Source organism: Uloborus diversus, chromosome 8, assembly GCF_026930045.1.
Source record: "Uloborus diversus isolate 005 chromosome 8, Udiv.v.3.1, whole genome shotgun sequence".
NCBI classification, from domain to species: Eukaryota; Metazoa; Arthropoda; class Arachnida; order Araneae; family Uloboridae; genus Uloborus; species Uloborus diversus.
Genome location: NC_072738.1, coordinates 75,983,751 through 76,008,897, shown reverse-complemented (window position 1 = coordinate 76,008,897; position 25,147 = coordinate 75,983,751).

Sequence of the window (25,147 nt, the reverse complement as noted above, 5' to 3'; positions counted from 1 at the left end):
GTCTGCGTATTTCTCGTGATTTTAATTGTATGGAAATGATAGGAAATATTATCCATAGACTAATAATAAGAGTAGACCGAGCTATGGCAACCCTTTTGCTGCTCATAAACCAAACCATGTGACTGGTGGATATCCTAGCAACAGCGGGCGTTATTCGTAGCAGACGATCAACGCCAGAGCGAAATAAAATAAATAGAATTGATGGAACACGGAAGAATGATCTTTTATGGAGTCCGATTTGTAAATTTGTTATTCTAAGTTGTAAATATTTTGTTAATATAGTGAGTTTTTCGTTTAGATAGTATTGTGCATTTTCTTTAGTCAATTTCAATAACTCTCTAAGCAATAAAAGATGCAAGCGACCAAGAAGAATCAGCAAACGGTAAGATTTTTACCTACAGTTTCAATTTAAGATACCGATTAGTACATTTTTGCGTTAACGCAAAACGTTTACGCCATTTCGTTCACGCCAACGCTGACAGCTCCAAATGAAATAAAAGTTACCGAAAACTGATCAAAAACTATTACTAATGTCAAAACAATGCATAAGTAAAAGAAAAACAGTTCAATCTCTGCACCTGGAAGTTTTTTTTTAATGAAAACACATTGTCTTAAAATACATGTCGAGTGCCAAACTATAGATAATGCTGCCATCTAGCAACCATGCTGCCAAAGTCTTCGCCAAGCCCTTCCACTAGTCACATGATACATCTATGAACCAATTTTCTTCATCAGCAAGAATGAGAAAGCTCGGTCTACTCTTATTATTAGTCTATGATATTATCTCAATGATTTAAAATTTTTAACTGTTGCCATCTTATGTTTGTTAACAAATAAAATATTTGTAATTCATTCAAGCAAGGCTTTTAAAATAACTTCCAATTTTCGCTCTTTGCTTTGCTTTTGCAATAATTCAGACATTGGGATAGTCGTCAAGTTTTTGCATGTGTCATTTTGTTTTTGTTGGGAATATTGCTTCCTCGTCAAGCATGGGGAGGGATCAGAAAAAAAAAAAGAAAAATATAGAAGAAAGTTTCGTGATGGCCACAACATACTAGTTTAGGTTGAATGTTATGCTTTGTATTAGAAGTGATGCTGCAATTCCAGTACGCTATTCTGAGGTTAAAAATTTGGTCCTGAAAAAAAAAACCAGACAAATCAGACACCGAATCCATTAATAGTTAAGATAGTCCTGGCCTCACGATGTAGTCCCGTAAAATTTTTTAGGTCCAGAGATTTTCTCTTTAGATTCTTGATCTGTAGGTGTTCTAATGTGAGAATATCTTGGGTAGACATGTTGAATCCTGCGCGAAATAATTTTACAGGCCATCAAGGATAGCGGCCATTTTGGTTCACTTGCTCATTACGTTTTTCGCAACGGGCGTACCTACAAATTTATTTTTAGTTTTGAACTGCAGTTTTTGGAGTTAAGGAAGTCAATTAATGTATTAATTATGTCATAAAAGCCGTTCAAGCTGTTTCCACAATTTTACGTGGAGACATCTCCGACATTTGTTGTTGAATATTCTAGTTATTAAAAAGGGTACAAAAATTAATAAATAATCCAAAATGCTCATTTTAAACTCCTGTTTATCACATACATGTTTCTTCAGCAACACAATAAACGAAAAATACAAGATTAGTTACTTTTTAAAAAGGTTACGATCTGTTTTTGCATTGCATGTTATTGCACTACGACGGACGTCTGTATCATTTGATGCAGCAGCCACTCTTTTTGAGCAATTTTTATCAGCCCAGTCTATGTGTGGAAAAATTCGTAGATCTGCATCTTCTCTTGAGTTATTCTAATTAAGCTCTTCAATGATGTGTCTCAAATCTTCTATGAAAAGTATTGCAGATTGCTTCTTCATTAAATGTTAAACCACAAGCAATAGCTGAAAATGTAGCATTTTTGGACATTTCTTCTATTTCCTTGCGTGCTAGTTACTGTAAATTTTCCTTATTTGACACTGAAGACCAGAATTTTTCTACCTGCATAGGTACTAGTGTTTTTCTGTCAATTACAGCAATGTTTGTTCTGCCCTTAGTTGATTCTCTTCTCATCTTTTCGAATTATTTCACAACATGCTGCAAATAACTATCGAACACAGGATGAAGTTCATGAAAAGAGCATACAGGAATGAATCCGTGCAGAACATTGCTGATAGCTTCGCCAAAATTTTTCTTTATTTAGCGGACTTGTGGCATGAAATATATAACGAAGGCAGTTTTTATTGGGGATACTTTGCTGAATAAAAAATGTTCTGGGAACGGATATTTCTGCAATATAGCTTGGTAGGTGAATCCCCACCACCAGGGGCGTGCACAGGGGGGGGGGAGGGGAGAGAAGAGAAACCTGTTGGCCCGGGCTTGAGCCTGAAGGGGGCCTATTATTTTTAAAACTAGGGATGAAATATGTGCTTAAACAATATGGAAGGGTGGCCAAAACATTTGTGGGCATTTGTGACGGGCCCCAAATTTTCTGTGCACGCCCCTGACCATCACATAATGTGTTCGTTGGAAACAAGTCATGAGCTAAAATATTTTTAATGCATTCTCCCCTTTCTTTCGCTATTTCCATGTCTCTGTACCCTTGTTAAAGTTGATTCTTTCCCATTAGCTTAGAAATGATATTTTATGAAGAACTGTGTGCCTCAAAGCATGGTAGGTTGACTTTGGAAAGTAAATCAGACAATTTTTGAAACAAAATGTATCCAGTCTAAACTGGCGGTACTGTTCTGATCAATGATTCATGATATTCATGATGCTGAGAAGGCGAATCCTGACACTACCATTCACAAGTTGTTTAGTGAGAAAGCTGTAAAGTTGCTCTGTTTCAGAAATATCATAGAGATTTACATGTTGATAGATAAAATCAACAAGTCTTTTGACATTTTCATCAAAATACTGGCTACGATTGCCTATAAAAATAAGGATGCGGGACACTCTCACAGTGATCCATTAAATGAGAACTAGTAAGACCACGAAACACATTGCATATCATTAAAATTTCATGATACTCTAAATGCCACTCGGCAACATACTTTTTCTCGTCTGCCACACACTTGATAAACACGCTCATTCAATCTTTAAACTGGTTGCTAAAAATATTTTCCACAACAGTGAAAAGTCTGCACGCGTGCAACTTGTAGCGATTCAGGAACCTTTTTTGTGATCATACTTGTTTTTAAGGGGAAACAGGTGAAAACGTGTGAAATCCCGAGACGTTCCACAGAAATAGCAACGTTTCGGCTAAGCTTGAAGAAAAATGTATTACATTCGGGACAGAATACCATGAAGTAAAAAAATAACTTGTTAAAAAATCAAAAAAAAAAAAAAAAAAAAAAAAAAAAAATCCCTGGCACAAAGGATAGATTAATTCAATCACGGATACATTTTTGAGCTGAGAAAGCAATAATGTTTTTTGAAAAAGACAAAAATGAGAAAAATGTTCTCATGTGCTTCCTTTCCCTTACTCATTGTTCAAAAAAGCAATCATGTCAATTTGCATCGTAAGAAAAAAAAAAAAAAAAAAAGAAACTGCTAATAAACCACTGTTAACATATGCATTACACTTTAATATCCTTTAAATCGAAACTGATCTTTCAATAAACGGCATGTTTTACACGAATTTTTTATTCATTTCTTTTTTGGAACGAAAGGAATGATTTATTTACCTAAAAGAAGGGAACTGACCCATTGGGCAAAAATTGTGTTCCCTCTGAAGAAACTTGACGAAATCTCTTAGAAAATTTAATGCGAAATTTTCACATAACGAAGTACCTTAATCTACACAAGATTCAAATTCAAAATACAAATTCAATTTGAAATTCAAACACTTTTAATGAAATTAGATAGAATTTGCTTTTACAGGCAATGAAATAAATGCGTATACTAAAGGCCTTAAAATAAATGATTTAAATGAGAAAATTTTCCTTTTAAATTACATAACAGCAGGCTATTACACTAAAATGAGAAACCTAATTGGACAGTTAAAGCAAATTACTTTAGAAAGGGTAGTTAATATTTTTCAATAAAAGAATCGTATAAAATTAAGGACATAGCAATTTAAGTTTTTAGATTACATCTTAGTCCTTCTAATTCAGTCAAAGCATAAGCTTCCAAATTAACTAGTTTACTGCCTAAGTTTATGAATAATTTGTGCTAATGGATTTTACTTTATATTTCGTTTTACTTCTCTTTGAGCGTATATAAAGACAAGAAAAAACCCCCAGCAATTATAGCTCTTTGAACTTTGCTAGTTTTTTAAATGTCAAGGGAAAACATTTCATTTTTTGAAATTCATTTGTTTTAATTAGATAAAAAGAAAAACTACTTTTGTTGGTACTAAAAGTCATATTTCAAGACTAGGTCTATTTTTGCTGCCAAAACTACTTCTTCTATTTTAACACTGGATTCAAACATAAAACAGAAGGGAGAAAACCCATCCACGCATGCAAGAATAAATTAACTGAACTTTTCCGTTTTGAAATTGAATAGAAATGTACCGAGGATTTAAAAAGTAACTGATAAGTTAATTTACTGACATTTTACGAGATAAGAAACTGTTACAAAAACATCAAAACGGGATTTGTGCAAGCAAAACACTTGTGGCCGCTAGTATTTCTTTACATAATATAAAAAACTTAATACGCAAAAAAAAAAACAAAGTCAACTTTACATTACAACACTTTTATTCTATTTCCAGCGGCTGCCATTTTTATGGAAAAAACGTCTACAACCATTTTCAATAACTCGCATTTTTTTATATTGAATGTTGCCACTCACATTGTAACAAAAAGTGTTATGTCCCCTACATCACTCCCCTACCAGTAACAGAGTTACGTTTCTCTGAAAACATGGGAGAAAAATTTCATATATATATATATATATATATATATATATATATATATATATATATATATATATATATATATATATATACAAATAACAGTGATACAATATATACAAATTCAAACTATGTACACAAAATAAACACACTAAAATAAAATTTTTGAGTAAACATGAAAGTGGATTTCAAGAAAATTTGACATTGTCCTTGAAACGAACAGGAAGTTTCACTTCTCTTCCACAGCGTGTTGTATTTTTAGGCTGTAGTTGCTGGTTTGTCACAGATGTTTGCTGAGTTGGCACAGATGTAGACTGAGTTGGCATAGATATGGGCTTATTTGGCACAATTGTGGGCTCCGTTGGCACAGATGCATGATAACTTTCTGAAGTTGGTGTTAGAATTTCATCAGGTTGTAACACATACGCTGGTTTTAATCTATCCACGGAGATATTGACTTGGTTGTTTTTAATTGATAGAAGAAAATATTTTGGTGTTCTTTTCAGTACCAAAAAGGGTCCTTCATATGGGGGCTCCAATGGTTTTTTAACTCTGTCTACCCGCAGAAACACATGCGAGCATGTGTACAAATCTTTGGGGATGAATATTTTCTGTTTGCATTTGGATTTGGATTCGTAGGGCTTTAGGAGAGACATCTGGTTACGGAGATTGCTTACAAAATCATCATCATTAGGTATTGGTAAGTTTGAGTCTTCAAAAAATTCTCCAGGTAATTTGATTGTTTTCCCATAGACCATTTCAGCTATAGTAAATTGACAGTCCTCATGTAGAGCAGCTCGCAAACCCATAAGAACTGTTGGTATGGTTTCTGTCCAACGAAGAGAGTTATGACATCTAATAGCCGTTTTTAAAGTGCGGTGTAAGCGTTCAATTTTCCCGTTGCTTTGCGGATGGTATGGAGTTGTACGTTTTAATTTCACACCACATAGGGAAGCCAAATTTTTAAATAATTCTGAAGTAAATTGCCGACCTTTGTCCGTAGTAACGCGGGAAGGTACACCAAAACGGGTAATCCAATTCTCATAGAAAGCTCTTGCTATACTTTCTGCTGTGATAGATGATAAAGGGACAACTTCCATCCAAGAGGTAAACCTATCAATGCATGTTAAACAGTATGTGTATCCGTTGGAAGGTGAATAAGGTCCAATTAAGTCTATGTGAACGACGCTAAATCTTTCGTCTGGAGCTTGAAATTTTGAATATTCTGTTTTGGTATGTTTAATTACTTTATTTTTCTGGCACTCAATACAATTTTGAGCCCATTGTTTGATATCTTTATTTATACCTTGCCAAACGAACCTTTTAGTAATTTCCTTTACAGTGCTGCGAATTCCAGGGTGCGTTAAGCCATGAATTATGTTGAAAATTTTTATCCGGAAGATTTTAGGTATGAATGGTCTGATATCAGATGTAGAAGTATCGCAATACAAAAACTTCCCTGAGGGCAATTGATGTTGTTTAAAATGCAGTGATTTAGAGTGTAACTACAAATGTTGCAGTTCTTCATCATTGATTTGGGCATCTGCTATTTGGTCGAAATCAAGTACAGTGGAATCGATGCTCTCAATTCTAGATAGCCTGTCTGCTACCACGTTGTCTTGACTATGTATATGTTGTATATCTGTAGAGAATTGTGAGATGTACTGCAACTGTCTTAGTTGTCTGGGAGAGGCTTTGTTATTGTTTTGTTTAAAAGCAAATGTTAAAGGCTTGTGGTCCGTATAGATCGTAAACACTCTACCTTATAACATGTATTTAAATTGCTTGATAGAAAGGTACACGCTTAAGAGTTCCCTATCATAAGTACTGTAAACTTTTTGCGCTTCGTTTAATTTTTTGGAGTAAAAGGCTATTGGTTTCCAATTTCCGTCTACGTACTGCTGCAAAACAGACCCAACTGCAAAATCAGAGGCATCTGCATGTACAGCTAATGGTAGATCGGGATTGGGATAGGATAGTAAGGCAGCATTGGCTAAATCTTGCTTACATTTTTCAAAAGACTTCTTTGCTTCCTCTGTCCATTCAATTTTCCTTCGATCCTTCTTCGTAGAGCCTTTCAAATATTCATTTAATGGAACTTGAGTTTTAGCTGCATCTTTTAAATATCTTCTATAGAAGTTAATCATTCCCAAAAATTGACGAAGTTCGTGAATAGTTTCAGGAAGTTTATAATTTGTGATGACTTGCACTTTTTCTGGAAGAGGTTTTGAACCACTTGGTGTTATCAAGTATCCCAAAAATTCGAGTTTGTCGACTCCCATAACCGATTTGGATAGATTTATGCGTAAACCATATTCTTGAAGTCTCTTAAATACTTCCATAAGATGTTTCTTATGCTGCTCTTCAGATTCAGACGCTATCAGTATGTCATCCAAATATGGAAAAGTAAAATTTAGTCCAAAGAAAACTTCATTAATAAATCTTTGAAAGGTGGAAGGACAATTGCGCAAACCGAAACTCATAACGTTAAATTCGAAAAGTCCAAATGGTGTTATTATTGCTGTTTTTTGTTTATCTTCTTCTGCAATTGGAATTTGGTAATAGGCCTTAAGTAAATCAAGTTTTGAAAATATCTTTTTGTCCTTTAAAATGTGCTGAAAATCTTCAATTCTAGGCAAAGGGTAACGATCCGGTACTGTGATATCATTTAGGCGGCGATAATCTCCGCATGGTCTCAAAGTACCGTCCGTTTTGGTAACTAAATGAAGTGGACTAGCCCACGGTGATTTTGAAGGTCTTATAATATTATTTTCAAGCATAAAGTTAAATTCCTGCTTTGCTATTTCCAATCTTTTCGGATCCAACTGTCTTGCTTTTGAATAAACCGGCCTGCCATTCGTAATTATATGGTGTTCAACATTGTGCTTTGTATTACATGTCAGTAGATTAGGTTTTGTAATTTCCGGAAATTGCGCCAAGATTTCAGAAAAAATATTATTTTTGTTTAAAGTGCTTACATTTGATTCATCAACGGACGACGTAATTTCACCAATAATGCTTAGTTTAGTTACACCATCAACTAGTTTTTTGTTTTTAATATCAATCAATAAATTAAACCTGTTCAAAAAATCTGCACCTAAAATACCTTTACTAACTTTGGCAATGATGAACGGCCATTGGAGATCACGGCGAAGACCTAAATCTAGTGTTAAAATCTTGTGTCCGAAACATGGAATTTCAGTACCATTCGCGGCATAAAGTTTAAAGTCACTACTTACTTTGTCACTAGACGTCGCTGGAAGCAGACTGACATCCGCTCCACTGTCGACAAGAAATTTTAAACCAGTTCTTTTATCATTTACAAAAAGTCTATAAGTGAATTCACGGCAGTTTCCAAAATCTTCAGCAGCATTCCGACTCCACTCATATTCTAATAATATGATTCCAATATGATCCATAATGTCCCCTACACACTCATATTCTAATGATTTAAAAATGTGAAATAGCCAGACAACGAATAGGGCAAAATATATATCCGTTACTCTTCACGTAATTGTTTTCTGTATTAGAAATAACACCCAAAACTATTTTTGAATCTCAAGGCTTGATGCAGAACTACAAGTCTTAATGGGACTGTATTCTTCTGTTAGTGTTCAATCAGTTTAGTTCATAATAATAGATATAATTTGAATGAATATATTTAAAAAACAATTAACATCTGACATGTAGCATTAATCTTTATACATAAAGGGCTAATCTCTGTCCGGATGTCCGGGATAAACTTCAAAACTACTGGACGGATTTTAACCATTTTTTCACCATAGATAGCTACATAATCGGGGAACAACCTAGGCTATAATTTATTGCTAAAAAACTTAGTTTAAGAACGTCGTGATCGAAAACAGCAAATGTCATGTAATTTCCACATCAAATAATTAAAGATTAAACCCATTGTTTCGAAAATTCGTTGCCTAGCAACAGCAATATTAAAAGTAATCATAATGTAAATTTTGAATCAAGGCCTCTCTGGAGCAAGCATGACATTGCTTTCTTAGGAATTGCATCCTCATCTTTATACATAAAGGTCTAATCCCTGTCCAGATGTCCGGGGTAAACTTCAAAACTACTGGACGGATTTTAACCATTTTTTCACCATAGATAGCTACATAATCGGGGAGCAACTTAGGCTATAATTTATTGCTAAAAAACTTAGTTTAAGAACGTCGCGAAAAACATAATTTGAATTCAAAGTTTTAGAATTCAAATTAGATTTTTTTTGTATTGTTTTTATTTTGCTACTATCAAATTTAGTTAAAATGAATCCAACTAAAGATTTATTCAGCAACAACCTTCTTCAGCAAGTTCCTTTTCAACAACTATGTTTCAAATTAGATCCTAATGATATAATAAGAAATTGGTGAAATCTCAGAACTTAATACCTTGCAATTTTGACATTTTCAATAAAGATGTCTTTAAAAGCATGCAAAGGTGTTTTTTAAAAGAACAATTAATGGTTGCAAAAATAATGAAATCGTGCAATTAATTTTCCTATTCGACATAGTTATGATCTTGTAATATCATATATGAATTAATAAGCAATTTTGGGCGCAACAAAACAAGTAAACACTGTAAAAACGATTCAGAAATTTTCCTATAAAATAATGGGCAGCTGATGTGCCCAATTTCTGCCAGTAATATATGTTCAAAAATCCAGGAACGTTTTCTGCTAAAACTCAGCAACCTTCCTGATATTATCCCGGAAGCCTCCTGAAAAATTCAGAAATCTTCCCGTTTTAAGCCAGTCGTGTCTACAGAAAATTAGAGTAAACATAGGAAGGTATAATATAATGGCTAGGCATCTTCCTGATTCATAAAGGAAGTTCCAAAAGCATTATTGCAAATATGGCCAAAGCTAAGCCAGAATTGCAAGTAAGTGACGAGAATTTTACCCGCCTGAAATTTTTTCAAAGCAAAGTAGTCAACACCTTTTCGCTCCCTTTGGAAGCCTAATAAACATGGACGGGCCGTAACTGAACTGCAACCGATACACTTTATAAATACGCTCAGTTAATCTTTAAACTGGAAGCTAAAAATATTTTTCGCAACAGTGAAAAGTGTGCATTCGTGCAACTTGTAGAAATTCTGGAAACTTTTTGCGATGTTACTTGATTTTTCCAGGAAGTGGATAAAACCATTAAAATCCTGAAACGTAACACGGAAATACCCAGTAACGTTTCGGAATTTTTTTAGTGAAGAAAAAAGACTTCTTTTACACTAACGATAAGATGTCCCGAAACTTTAAAGACGGTTGAGAATGGTATAGATAAATATGTTCTTGAAAATATCAATGAAATCATGAAATGTGTCAACGAGTAATTAGAAAATGCACTTTACATGCTATGTGCTTTCATAAAATTTCGTTAAACGTTACAGAATATTCATTTTTAAGGCATACACCGCCTTAAAAATGGTTATTTGATTTTGGAAAATTAGTAAAAATATTAATGTGCAGAATAAATTATTTTTATCAAAAAATCATTCAGACTACTCTCGAGATTAAAATAAAACATAGAACGGTAATCTGAAAAAATACTTCAAAAATTCCTTTCTTTTTAATTAGTAAATTATCTATTTACTAAGTAATTAAAAAAGTTACAAAAAAAAAAAAAACTCTATTTTTACATACTTAATATGTTTAGTTTTGGTACTTTTATCGATCAATGTCATTTCGTTTAAATTCATTCTTTTGTGCGAATCTGAAATTCTCACCTTCTAAAAATTTCTCTGAACTAATCAAATCAGTCAAGTCCTTTGAAATTCGTAGAAGTTGAGCCATTGAAAGAATTAATTTGCAATGCAAATGAGAATATCCAAGGTTCATTCTATTTTATTGAATCTGACTCAGAAACATAGTTTATTTCCTACCGAAACCCAATTTTCGGGAGAGTTGATTTAATGAAGTTTTTAGAGTTTTGAGAAATTTCAGAATTGGTACTGGAGCTGAAATTACATCTATGGTGGAGTAACTTTATCATTACAAAATTTAGCTCGCAAATGGGAAATTCAAAAATTTGTTTCGAAACAAAGAATATTTATGATTTATTTTATTTAAAAACGCAAAGCGTTTAAATGATTCTAATGTTTGTTTTTCTGAAAACAGAATTCTGGAGGATCGCTTGAATATAAGAGCTGGCAGTGATATCAAAATGAGCACACGGAAAAATTATTTTTCAACATAAATGAATTCGTCAAAAAAAAAGAAAAAATAAATAAATAAATAAATAAATAAATAAAATAAATAAATAAATAAATAAAAAATAAGTAAAATAAAGAAATAACTTCGTACTAAAAGTTAAAGGAACATATTACAACTTTGAATCGCCTAAACGTGAACTGCATACACGTGTTGAGCGGTTACAGAAAACCCCTTTAATGCAAAAAAAAAGTGAACTTAAGGATGAAAAAAACATTCAATAACAGAGTTTTGCAAAATCAAAAGACAAGAGCATTTGTCGTAAGTCTTTTTAACATTTAAGCTGATTTCTTTTGCATTGAAAAAAGGATTCTTTGCAACCCTCCTTTCTAATGGGGTTGTCCTACAGACTTAATCTTTTGCAGACCTAGTGCCATTCCTCGATGTAGTATTTTATCGGCAGATCAACAAACTCACATGGCCCTGTTGCATGGCGGATGAAAAACGTATTGAACCAGCATCAACATCTGAAGCTACCGGTTTGCGTGAATTTAGTCACATGTAGGTTATTTTGTTGGTAGCTGTTTTCCATACATTCGCTGCTACAGTTAACGCATCTCTTCATATGTGTTACCAACAAGTTTCCAGAAAAATTCAAATGTATTGATTTATTTCACAGATATTTGAAGAAATGCTCTCCTTAGAAGAAAAAAAAATAGTCATCGTTTCTAGGAAACTGGGTGGTAAACATGAAAAGATGCGTCAACTGTAAAAGCGAAAATATGGAAAACATCCACCTACAAGAGTCAAAGCGGTGTACTTGTGACCAAATTCATACGAACCAGTATCTTCAGATGTTGATGCTGATCTAAGACGTTTTTCATCCGCCATGCATCCGGTCATTTACTAGCTGCTGGACTTAACCCTTGTTGAAGGCAGTTTTCCATATTTTTGCTGGTACAGTTGAGGAATTTCTTCATATGCTTTATCACCCAGCTTCCTGGAAACCATGGCTATTCTTTCTTCTATGGACAGCACTTCTTCAGTTGCCCGTGAAATTTATAAACACATTCGAGTTGGAAATAGATCCTCTCTTTTGAGACGCTCTGTACTTGTTTTGTGTGAAGTTTGATATAAAAGTACGTTTCATAGGTTCAATTTGGAAGAACAATAAATCTTTTGCGTCTTTCTTATTTACAAAAGAAAAAGTGTGGTTTTAATTTTAATCTGTGATTTTTTTTATTTTTAAGTGTTTCGAGAAAAAGCACTTTGATGTGAATTAAAACCAAAATATTGCTCTTCTAAGCTAGAAACACGTACCCTAAAAAGTTAATTTTTGGCATTGAAAATCTTTCTAAACATTTATTTTGCATTAATTTAATGGTTACCCTTCTTTGATCCCAGCAATTGAAGGTTCCATTAGCCGTCCTTCATTTTCATATTAATAATGAGTCTATTATTATGTCGAAAGTCTAGCAAATGATCCTTAGATGAAAAGAACCGTTTTAACAGAAAATTGAGTCATGCTGTATAATTTAGCATGGCAGAATAATTTAGCATGAACATGCGTTTTCTGTAGGATCCATCCTAATGACATGTTAAGTATCATCGGTTAATGATCCACGAAAAATCTTCAATTTCGGCAGACAAATTACCGAAAAGCGAAATATATTTCTATGTGCATACTTATTGATAATTTATAAAAAATGCCTCCTTTTTTCAATCTTTGTACAGAATTCTTAAGTACTCTACAGTCAACATGCTTACGGAAAGTTGTCCGAAAATAATCTGCGACTTTTCTGAAGTTTCTAACAGTAATACTTAACTTAATATTGAGATTCAGTATTCTTACTTTTGGGAACCAAAATCTTAATACATAAAAATCTTCTGTGCGTACCTTTGTCACCATAAGGCTTTTAAACGGCTGGACCGATTTTGATCAAATTTTTTGAACGTAATTAAGTTGTGGAAAGCATGGTTTCAAAGCGCGATGGATCGAATCGGAAACGTTTTTGTTAATTATTTAATTAATTTAATCATTGGATGGTTATGTCTCCCAAATGATTTATATTTATTTAAACCTATTGTTGAGCGAGAACTGAAATAAATATTTAACCCGTTGCCAAAGGACAATAAGAAATCCAGCTCTGCTTTTTGTAATGAAATTTCCTACTGTGATATGTCAATTATTGAGAATAGATAAAACGTAGAGAGAGAGAGAGAGAGAAAGTGAAGCCTTCATTTCTCTCTCTCTCTCTTTTGAAAGTAACAATTTTAGGTCCCGTGATACATTTTAAAGTAAAGTACTGGAAGGTTCACGCAAAACGTGTGTTCTGTCGTCGTAGTTGAACCATGTGACCGGATCGGTGCTTTAGGTTTTCCTAACTAAATGACCAGAAAGTACCGTACCTAGCAACATTTGTTTCTCGGCTGAAATCTATCTGAGTTTTTGCACCAATGTCAAGAATATTTTAAGGATTATCAAACTAATCAGTACATTATTAAAGGAAAAGATGATGGAATTTAAAGACGTATCAAATTTTATTTTTGTTCAGATAAATTACAACAGGGTAGTTCTGTACACAAAAGATCAGTGTAGTGGAAGATCTTTAGATTAGGTGGAAAGAAGAAATTAAACAATAGAGCTGCGTGAACATTTGTTTGCATTTTAAACCTACTGTTAATGTAATTTATTGTGTTTTTTGTTTATTTGGCGAAATATTTCAAATTGCAAAGAATTGTTTTTCATTTTTAAATAGTTTTTAGTCATTTTAGTTGAAGAATGTCTATTTTACATCGGGAGGGGGGGGGGAGAGGGATGAGTGACTTTCGCTTATTCAGAAAACTGTTTTTACTTTTATCATTTTTCTAAACGATATCCTTTCGATTGTTTTCTTCTTTTTTATATGGGGGATGTTGCAGCGGGATTTTCCATTTGTTCTAAATGGGTAGTTAGTTTTTTACACTTAATATCTGAGCACGCTTTTCAGCCTTTGAGTATGGCTGAAAGAACAAACCATCAAGTACGGGAGAAAAAATAGTTAATAAAACAACTGCTCAGTGGGCATTAGATAAATCAAGTTGTAATAAATATACGCATTCTGACACAACGCTGATTAAAACATTTTCTTTTTACTTATTTTTTTTTTCAACAAAACGGTTCAACCACTAGATAGTTTATTGAATTTTTTAACTTTTCAATTTACAAAATTTGAACGGAACAACGTCTGTCGGGTCCTCTAGTTTGCAATAAAATTTTCCACTCGTCTTCTCAAAAAGTTGCGCAACTATCTTCAAACAGCTCGATCATAACTCAGTGTTATTTTCGATCGCTAATGTTCCTCTTGACGGTTCTTTGATTTGCCTCAAGAAGATCTTTTCTGAATACTAGTTAGCATTCATGAAGAGAGCTGATTAATCTTATACGCGCATTTGTTTACACCCGAATAACTTCTCATTACTAACAACTTTTACTCCATGTTAGATGGCTTCTCTATGAGAAATACTTGAAGTGATATTTTGAGTGATATCTACTTGCATTTCTATGTCCATATTTTGAAGTGAAATGTATGAAGTTTCAGATTCTCTGTTTTATGCAAGTAATGTTGACAGCTCTCTTTTGATGGTCCAAGAGCAGTCAAACGTGAACCACTTTTAGGGTTAATGACTCCTGTAGATTATGCAGTCCTGAAGATAGATTTCCTTGTATGAAACATCATAATGCTGAATTTTGTTTTCGATGCCCTAGTTTTATATATATTTATTAGGGTGGTTTTAAATTTTTTGTTTCAGCTAGAGTCCAGGACCCCCCCCCCCCCCCCCCCCCCCCCCCCCCCCCTTTTTTTTTAGACTTGCTAATAGTATTATGCTGTAAAAGTTTTAGCTTCTTACTCATATTTTAAGAGGATGCTCAATGGTCTCTTAATTTAACATTAGTCGTAGCATAGAAAATCACAAATTTAGAAACATTTAATTGCCTTAGCTGCTTTTTATTATTAATAATTATTTTATTGCCATCTATATGCGTATTACTAATGCATATGATAATATGTAGCATTGTTTTTTGGTTCAATGTATTTTTTAAGCCCCACCCCATACTTATGAAATTTGAGGGAGGGGGTTGAGCACCCTCTTTCAGTTGAAATAGGAAGCTAAAATTCTTCCAGCGTATTTCTATCTACAAGTCTAAATGTATTGAAGGGTGTTCTGTTATCTAGGAGAAACGTTTCTTTTTACATGTATTTTTACACCATCAAAATGTTGATATTCAAATTAAAAATAAAAAAAAAACTACTTAGCTCAAAGGTTTTGCAGTCTCTTCATCACTTCTTAGGTGCCCCCTAACACCATCATAAATAAAGAATATTTTTTTATTTATGATATATAAATTTAGATGTGGTTCGAGTTAGCGATTACTTATAATTCGTTATTTTTCTTTTCCCTTTCTTTCTTTTCCTTTTTTTTTGTCATGAAAAAAAATCTTATGCCTATGAGTTATTATGGCGCAAACCGCACGTACATACGACAGTTTGCTTCGTTGCTTTGAATTTTTAAATTGTGTCAAGAATTATTCGGACATTACGTATAATTACTTTTTTGAATCTCCTATGCTGTATCATTTTAAGAAACGAGCTGATGTGTGCATCACATGATTTCCTTTTACTCCAATTTAATGTCATTTCCCCACTACTGACAATTTTAATGTGATTCAATAGTTTACTCTCTAAATATCATCAACAGTGGCCCAAATTAAAATCAGATTAGAAAAAAAAAAATCGCCAAATTTGTCGTCAAGTTGGCAACCAAAAGACTGGCGAATGCAATCAAAAGGGGAGGTGCACAACTAGACCCCACTAGGAGTCTGTGTACCAAATTTCAACTTTCTAGGACTTACCGTTCTTGAGTTATGCGACATACATACGCACATACATACGTACATACAGACGTCACGAGAAAATTCGTTGTAATTAACACGGGAATCGTCAAAATGGATATTTCGCGTGTCTATACGTTCTTAGGCACTAATCCTAGTGTGGGGTCGAGTCGAAAAAAAAACTCAATATTCATTCGAGGGTGAGTAAAATGGAAATTAAGGTTGGTTTTTGAGTGAAAATTTTTTCGCGAATACAATACTTCCTTTTTCGTAAAATGAAGTAAAAATATATTTAATGAAAATTTCTTTATATAATTAAGTATTAAACTCTATGCATGTTAACTCGAATAAATGAAATGGTACATAGCAAGATTTGAAGGTAAGTTAAAAGGACTGATAATATTTCACTTAGTAATATGATTAGTTTTTAATCAATTTCATAATTAATTTAAAGCATGATGATAATCCAGTTAAATAAATAATATCCGAGATTCTAGTTTTTTAGTAGAAAAATATTAAAATTACAAACAAGTTTAAATTTGCATCGAATAGTAAATTTCTAATCCTCAGCTTTGGTTGAATACATAAATCTAAATTAAGTTATTAATTAACCATGTTTGTGGAAGTACTTTACGGATTATGCTTTTTAATTGATAGCAAGTTTTGTCAAATAAAAGTTGATTTACATTCCGAGTCCTAAGCCAATATAAAGAGATTATTCAATTATTTAGAAGGCGTTAACAAAAGAGAATTGAACGAATAGTAGAGGATGAAAGTGTGATAGTGTAATGTTTGTCTTCTTTAGATCAAACAAAATGAAAATCGATCACCTACACATACGTTTGAAATTTTTTCCTTCCTATTAAAAAAAACTTTCTTACATACAAACCTTATTAAATATTTTTCATCGCATTTTTATACAAAAGTTATACTGTTAGATAAAACAGTTGATGCATTATTTCTTAACCTCGCGAAGGCTACTTTCTTACAAGCGTTAAGTTAAAATGCATGGTTTGTTGAGGTTAGAATAGAATAGTTTTCGTTAGTAGCGTAGATTGGCATTTGATGGGGCTTGTTTATTTCCTGCCTTAGTGAAAAATATCATTTGATTTGCCACAAAGTGTATATGTTACCATCACATTTTATAATGCAGTTATTTTATAGAATACCTAGTTATTCCATGAAATAACTGATCGTGTTCGTTAAAATATGTAATATGTTATAATTTTAACACTTTAACTAGTTATTCTATGAAATATCTGGATATTCTATAAATTAACTAATGAGAGACAGTTAAAGTGTAAAATAAACAATTTATCTAAAATAAACTAACTAGGTATTCTACAAATAAACTAATGATAGACAATTAAAATGAAAAAGAAACAATTTATCTAATTTATGCAGTGTATAAATGGTATTTATGGAAACGTACCATAAAATCAAAATCATTTGTTACAACGAGGATTACGAAAATGACACTTGGAATTACAAAGAACATTATTTCTAAAACAAAAACATTTTTTGTTGACACACTAGGTTGACACCTATTGCCTGGAATAGTTCATAAATGCAGTAGGGGTGGAAGGTAAATGTATTTGTCGTGCAAGATATATGATGCAGAATTTTTTTTTACACTTTAACGGGCTGCAGATCGTTATTCTATGAAATAACTAGTTTAACCATGAAATACAAGAGAGTTTTACACTTTAACGGGCACGATCAGTTATTCCATGAAATAACTAGGTATTCTATAAAACAACAAATTTCATACTTTAACGGTAACATTTCTATTCTTATAGAACTTTTAATGTTTTTTTAATGACATGTATTTACTTGGCTGCTTATTTTGCATTTTAATGGTTTTATTGTTGCTTAATTTAGTGGCAGAAAATGTTGCGGAATTTTCTACATTATAATAAAACTTCCAAACTTTATTTTATGTAACGGTTTGCATTTATTAATAGCTGATTTTAACTTTTATTAAATATTTTTTTTACAAGTTATGGCTTGTTTTAATTATTTGGCGGATCATTTTATATATTAAAGGTTTTCAATGTTTTAAATCATACATTTGATGGATTATTACCTTTTAATGGAACTTTTAAATTGTAAAATTCAAAAGTCGGACAAAATACAACAATTTAGGAATATCTCGGCACCTAAAAGATCTTGACGCTTTGAACAAAACCCTTTAAAAAGAAAGTCCGCCCTTACACTGTAAAAAAATTCCGAAACGTTACTGGTTATTTCCGTGGAACGTTTCGTGATTTCAGAGGTTTTCACCTATTTCCCCCAAAAAATCAAGTATCTTCCCAAAAAAGTTTCCTGAATTCCTAAAAGATGCACGAATGCAGACCTTGCACTGGTGTGAAAAATATTTTTTGCTACCAGTTTAAAAATTGACGGAGCGTGTTTATTAAGTGTATCGGCTTTCGACTGTTTTTTGCCTTTCCGGATTGACGAAGCTTCCAATGGGAGCAAATAAGTCACTGGATAGCTACAGCTTTGCAAGGCAGGAATTGCAGGCAAAAAGTATGCTTGGTTCTTGCTTACAATTTTCGCGTAGCTTGGCCTTAGTTGCTCTAATATTTCTGGAGCTTTCTTAATAAATCAGGAAGGTTCTAATCAAATAATATAAACCTACTTAATTTTTCTAGATAGTTCACGACTGGTTTTAATAGGGGAGATTTCTTAATATTTCAGAAAGGTTACTGACTTTTATCAGAAAACTTTCCTGGTTTTCGTAAAATATGTTACTGACTGAAATTGGGCACATCAGCTGCCTATTATTTTCCAGGAACGTTTCTAAATCGTTTTCGCAGTGTAGGGTCGCGTATGGGAATCCCTGTATTGGAGTAAATATTGTTCATCGTTATTAATCGAAGCTCTGGAAGATTCAGATATTGGACTAGAAAGTATGTGTCATAAATCCATGAAGTAAGTTTTTCAAATTCACGAAGCATAGAATATAAGTTTGGTCTTTGACAACAATGATAATTAATGTTTATGATGGCTTTGGTGGTTCTCAAAGGACTGGCTACTAAAATCAGACGTTTATCAACTTGTTTTTGACTGAAAAGGGTGTTATTAGTCTACTAGAAGTCATTTTCCTACACGTATGTAATTCGGTGAGATTTGGACAGTTGGTAGTAGGGAATTCTCACCGGACTTTCTGAGGCTTCTCCTCAATGTCAAGCCCACTGTATCGGGCTCTGTAGAATACAGGGAGAGACTTTGCAATAAGTCATCGACACAGGGATCTAGAAATTATGAAGGCGATGAACCCAGTACCTCAAAGGATGTCGAAAACTGAAAAGTACTGTGGTAAATTTGATGGCTATAGCATGATACTGTCGACAGAAGTTGGAAAATTTTGCTGCCGACCTGGCAAGCGTTCCACGAGGCTTGGGTAAAAAATAGCAATCAAACCCAGTTTACACGCAACAAGTGTTAATCTTAAAAGGGGTACAAGGTGTATATTTCTGCATTGTTACTGACTCATCTGTCATCATTTGTTTATACTAGTATGTTCATGTTTTTTTTAAACAAAATACCATGTATTTATTTTCTCCTGCCACCCCATAGACGGCAGTCAGAGCTCTCACTGTTAAGCGAGAAGTGGACATTTCGCTTTTGTGTTTTTAACCGCATTTATATAGTTCCATTATTAAGTCAAATCAAATTTTCACTTTGTGGTATTAGAACATATGAGGCAGTGTAAGTGGTCAAATCAAATATTTGGAGATAACCAGTACAAATAGTAGGGGAACCTCTCCTCTGTCTAGGGGAAGAGATAGTACTAGTAGCTTTGGCAATTGCTGCTATACACCATGATTTAGAAAAGAAAATCCATGATAGTCTACCTAAGATTTTAAACACGTTTTACTCAAACCTTCAAAATGTCCACCTACATTACTTCCCACTGCTTCAAATGAAGAAATATTTCATGGAAAAATATTATTAAATCCACAAATACTAATAGATTTTTCACCAGTTCCCCTTATGGTGTCGAGGTATCCCTAAATTAAAATAATATTTAGAACCGCAAATCAAGTCTTGTAGATTTGACGAAACATGGCGACAAAAATTAAGTTGCCATACAGTTGTAAAAGGTCTCCAACTAGTAAGCAGGGCTCTCCGTCTCTATGTGCAAGGTCGTGTGGCTCACAACGGCACCAGAGTCAAAAAGGCGCCGAGCTCTACCAATCAAAATGTTCCAAATGGGGGGGGGGGGGAATCTCCAACCAAAAAAAGGGAAAAATTCAAATTTCATTATATCTATAAAAGAATCTGTGAAATTACATTGCTCATAAAACAAAATATTCTCCTTACTGCCATCTATAAGGGGAAAAAATGCCTTGTTGTGTCTGAATATGCTATTCAAAAGCGCAATCTTTTACACTGAAAACACATGATGCTAATTAATGCATACATTAGCATTTTTCTTCATATGTGGAGCCATGAATGTTATTTCGGTGCGTCTAAAATTTCACAAGGTTGAGCATACGAAGCAGCGCAAGAAATTTGCTGTTCCCCATTTTGGTTCTTGCGGCGAATATGTTATATTATAATTCGTGCAATATGCCTTTTTGTGATTTTTAACTACTATTCGTGGTAATTTCACTGGGGACGTCGCCCCGCCCAGGTAGACTGGGCCCAATCAATGACAATACGAGCAAATAAGCTGTTTGGCATATGCTTACAATTCTGTCATAGTGTCGGCCATATTAGCTTTACGAGCCTTTCCAGGGGAATAAGGAAGGTGTCAAGGTGGTGCTTTAAACATAGTAGGGCTCAACCGATGGCATTTTTTGGCCGATGGGCCGATGCCGATTGTTGGCCGATTGTTCAAAGATGGCCGATGGCCGATGGCCGATTGTTTTCCTCCAAATGGCCGATTGCCGATGGCCGATGGCCGATGCCGTTGGCCGATGGCAAAAAAAAAAAAAAATCAAACAGAAATAAATTGATAAGATTGTCATTGATTTAAAGGATCATTGATTCATTTCACTTTACTTTCTTTCTACGAATAAAGAATTGTAATCACAAAAAAAAATCAGATTTCGACCTAAATTTCTTTTTTACTATCACCAAATTTATACTTCACAAGTTTTTTTCGGCACACCTGTACATACATATGTATGTACCTGAGAACATATAGATAACCAAATATCCATTTTGAACGCCTCCTCAGTTAATTATCGCAAATTCTCTTGTGATGTCTTCATGCGCGTAAACTTGCGTCACTCAAAAACGTTATGAAATAGTAAATTGAAAACTCATACGTACGTAGTATGATCTAAAAGTTCGAGGTCAAGTTATATAAAACCTTACCCTGAATAGTTCACATTACCGAAGCATATATCTATCTACAAAATAGTCACCTTCAACGATTATGCACTTCAGCCAACGTTCGTATAGCTTTTAGAAGCACTCCTGGAAGACATTTTTCGCAAATTCCTGTAAGGCCTCTTGCGCTACTGCTTTAACTTCATCGCGGGGAAGAAGGCGACTTTCATGTTGAGGATGCACGGTTTGATTGGTCAATACTCTGATATGACAAACAAATAACATAACGTTTCGTCGGACTTAGCTCCGTGTGACTTTTACCTGTTCCCAGCAAAAAAACATTTGCATAGACGCCGCTTTTTTCCGTCCGGAGAAGATGAAGCTGCATCATAGAAGGTAGCGAAAAATGGCTTCCAGAAGTGTTTCCAAAAGTTATAAGAACACTGGCAGAAGTACATAGTCCCTTAAGGCGACCTTTTGAAGGTGGATGTGCTTCGGTAATCTGAACTATTCTGGGTAAGATTTTATACATCTTGTCCCCTAACTTTTGCATCGTACTACGTACAACCTGTATAGGGTGTAGTTATGCTTCCCCTTTTTGACTGCTGTATGATGAAAGAGAAAGAACAATAGCCAAAAAAAGAAGGAAGAAAAACAAAGAGACTGTTTAATAACCAATTGATTTTTTTTTAAAATTGAGCATATAACTAAGTTTTCAGTAATGTTGTAATAATGTATGGATTTAGGTACACTAAACATAGGAAAAAAAATTTAATTACGTTGTTTAATCATTCAAAAAAAAAAAAAAAAAAAAAATAAGAATAGAACTATGAAATCGTCAACAAATTACGCAATTAAAATGGAAAGATTGCACGTAGACATTTTTTAGTCATCAAATTAAACAAAAAAGGTAACAGATAAATTACAATATTAAATCAAAATAGTAATATTTTTATACTTATTTAAAATTTATGAATAGAAAAGTTTGCATTTTTCATAAAAGCTATAACAGTGACATAAATTTTGCTGAAACAAAAATAGCCATGAAAAGAGCGAGGTTCTTAAAACGCAGGTACAATAAACAAACTCAATATTTACACCAAGTTAATAACTGAATACATATACTACTTGATCTGATGTTTGCACACATAGTATTGAATAATTTGAATGTTTAATCTTTTATGAAGCATTACAAACAAGTTCAAATTAAATTTTTCAATTTAACAATAATTTTCTGAAATTTGAAAAATTGCATAATAGAAAATCCTTGAAACTTTTCTATAAAAAACGAAAATAACTTATTCATTGATTTTATATCAATACATAAAAATAGTTACTTACAACAGAAAAAAAAATCAATCGCTATTAATGATGCAAAAAAGATGGCAATTTACGAATTATAGGTGAAACAAATATGAGAAATACGCAAAATGACATTTCTTGACCAAAATAAATAATCGCTAAATATTTAAGAAATGCTTGAAACGACGAGGTAGGGTTAGGGGGGTCACCTTCTGATTTTGGAATAAATCACACTTCAGCCCCAACCTCTGCCTCATTTTTTTAGTACAGAACAGCTATCACCAACGCCTCGGAAGAGTTTCTGAATCTACTTCAGCACTTCCGAAAAAAAAAATCAAAAGTCCCTTTGATTCCGAATTATGTAACCATTCAAAACGTCTTTAATCAATTTCTTACATTAATGCCCTAAATTCTTTCAAAACAATAGATAAAGTTTGAAAAAAAAAATCTTCAATTTTATGAATAATATTAGTTTTAAACAACTCAGAAGTACAACTAGAGTTTAATTTCAGAAATTGAGGGAGTGGAAGGAGGGGCACGCAAGTGTTCTCGGAAATTCAAAAAATAGTCGTAAAAATAGAGTTCAAAATAATCATAAGCATTGAGCAGAAAACCCTTGCAAAACTTGCACCCGAGTTTGTTTTGACGTGCAATGGCGGATTTAAAATATAGCAAATGTTGCAATTGCGCTACTGGCCCCATAACCATAGGGACACCGAAGGAGTTACAAAAATGCGAATGATAAATGTTTTACAACTTCTGTGATCCTCAAAATGTATTTCGACGGGCCCCAAACTTGTAACTCCGCCGAAGCGATACAGAAAAGACTGCATTACTGTGATTCATATTACAAAAATTAAAAATTACCGTCGGTTCAACGGGAATCTAACAAAATGAAAAAAAACCGGTTTCGCCATCTCATATTTGTTTCCATAGTCTCCAATTCGGCAATATATCACCAAATGATCGTCAGTCTGAGACGCTATATTAGTTTTGCATTGAAATAAGTAATTAATACCCACAAAAAATGAGTAAACAGGCTTTTCAGAACACCCGATCGAAAACAAAAAGGGAAGTGCACAACTGGAACGTCCGCAGACCCCACATACGAAACTTTAACCTTCTACAGATTATCATTTTTACTTTCTTCTATTTCTAACATATAGAAGAAAGTATTGGATTCGTGCAAATTTTCGAATTTCGAATTTTGACGGATTCTAACGTTTTGAGGTGTGCTGAGTCCATTTCGACTATTTTTGGAAAATGTCTGTCTGTCTGTGTGTATGTGTGTGTGTATGTGTGTATGTGTGTCACGTCTGTGTGTGACCAGTTTTTTGTGGCCGCTCTACAGCAAAAACTACCGCATAAAATCGAACGAAATTTGGTACACATATGTGCCCCTATGTGAACTTGTGCCCATTGGTTTTTGGCGCGAATTCATCCAAGGGGGGTGGAGCAATGGGACGTTTTTTGAGTTACGCGTGATTGCTATTCCGCAGGAAGTAACTGGCAGAATCAAACAAAATTTGGTCCATATGTTGCCAGTAACAGGAACAGGTGCTGATTCAATTTTGGTGTCAATAACTCAAACGGGGGTTGAGCTATAGAACGTTTTTTGTCGTCAATTGTGACTGCTGTATCTCAAGAAATAATGAACGGAATGAAAGAAAAATTTATCGGCAAGTAGCCCTTAGTGGGTATGAAAGCTGATTTTATTTTGGTGTCAACAGCTAAAAAGGGGGTAGCGCAATCGCCCGTTCTTTTTTTCCATTGTGAGTACCCTATCTCAAGAAGTAATGCTACGTTCTGGTTGAAATTTGGAATATATGTGAATCCATATGTAAACAGGCTTTGGTTCAATTTTGGCGCCAATCGCGCCAAGAGGTGCTGGTTTATTTTTATTATCATTATTTTTTTAGCGAATTAAAATAGCTTTATTAATGCAACAATAAGAAAGATAAATCGTAATAGATTGTCGTCTGCGTATTTCTCGTGATTTTAATTGTATGGAAATGATCGGAAATATTATCTCAATGATTTAAAATTTTTAACTGTTGCCATCTTATGTTTGTTAACAAATAAAATATTTGTAATTAATTCAAGCAAGGCTTTTAAAATAACTTTCAATTTTCGCTCTTTGCTTTGCTTTTGCAATAATTCAGACATTGGGATGGTCGTCAAGTTTTTGCATGTGTAATTTTATTTTTGTTAGGAATGTTGCTTCCTCGTCAAGCATGGGGAGGGATCAGAAAAAGGAAAAATATAGAAGAAAGTTTCGTGATGGCCACAACATACTAGTTGAGTTATGACTTATGACAGATACATACGTACATCCTGCTGCAAGAAACAACGCAATAATTAACTTGTTTGGTACCTGAATGTAATATTAAAAACTCTTCTAGGGATGACTAAAAATAGAAATTCATACTGAAATTTAAGTAAGTAATTTTATATGAAAACAACAACTCCATTTACTTTGTATTAAAAAGTAAAACAGCAAAGGTCCTTTTTTTTTTCAAAAACATCGGCCAATTCCATCGGCTTTTCGATGTTTTTTAAGGCCGATGGGCCGATGTTTCCCGCAAGTTAGCATCGGCCGCCGATGCCGATGCCGATGGCTAAATTGTTGAACCATCGGCGCCGATGCATCGGCCCGGGCCGATGCATCGGTCGAGTCCTA